The sequence below is a fragment of the Acyrthosiphon pisum genome, chromosome X, assembly GCF_005508785.2.
Source record: "Acyrthosiphon pisum isolate AL4f chromosome X, pea_aphid_22Mar2018_4r6ur, whole genome shotgun sequence".
NCBI lineage: Eukaryota > Metazoa > Arthropoda > Insecta > Hemiptera > Aphididae > Acyrthosiphon > Acyrthosiphon pisum.
Window position 1 is genome coordinate 98,677,448 of NC_042493.1, and position 1,013 is coordinate 98,678,460.

Consider the following 1,013-nt stretch of genomic DNA (forward strand, 5'->3'; position numbering starts at 1 on the left):
TGGGAACGTCCATACTAGCAAGTGGACTGAACGTTAAACAACCCGTAAAACGTGGAAATGATTCGGGCCAGGGAGGTAGCGGTAGCAAGAAGACCAAATTACCTGGTACGGGGCGTCAAGCAGCTGATGATCCAGATACTGGGAATCCTAGTCTTGAAAATGCTGTCATACCTAGGCCAATTCATAAGTCAACAGGATATACAATGGTTTTCAGAAAAAATCATTCAATTATTAGTTATGGTTTGGCAAGTGTTCAGCTCCAATTTGGAACATTTGCTAGCGAACGTTTGGGAACAACCTCTTTAATGTACCTACCCGTAGATAAACCATATTTCTATATGTCTCCATCAGAATTTAAAAATATTGTATCACATATACGTGGCGTAAAGGTATTGCAAGTTTCATGTAAAGTAGTAATGAGAAATCCACGTACTGCATTTGAAACAAATGCGTCTACGAGTAATTTAGCTACTTTAAACCAAAATAAATTTGTTCAATATGCCCATGGCTTGGTTAATAAAACTAGAGGTTTTAATACTGTATATGAATTTTCTACGGCTACTAATCCAATGACACCAACTAGTTGTTCAGTGATCGATGAAACATTTATGAAAAAAGTAATAAGTGCAATGTACGGTACAGCACCAGATAATTGGCTAAAACCAAATTGGACGGTTGGCGCCACTCTACCATGTTCATTTATGAATTTACCTATGCAATTTCCATCTTACTATTCTATGTACGCGAACTCTGCTCAAAATAATGGACTTATAGGTTGGCAAGATATACAAAAATGTATAACTAAAATGGATGCCAGTGCTGCAGTTGGTAGTACAATTGTTGAATATACATATAAACCTACATTGTCATATTTAACAATGCCGTGGGCTTCTGTGTTTGCTGGTAGAACAAATACCAAAGGTACAAATGTAGAGTCGTTCAACGTTGCCGATACTAATAGTATATCACTGCCTAACGCGTTTACGTTAAATCGATTAGACGGTACTTATAAA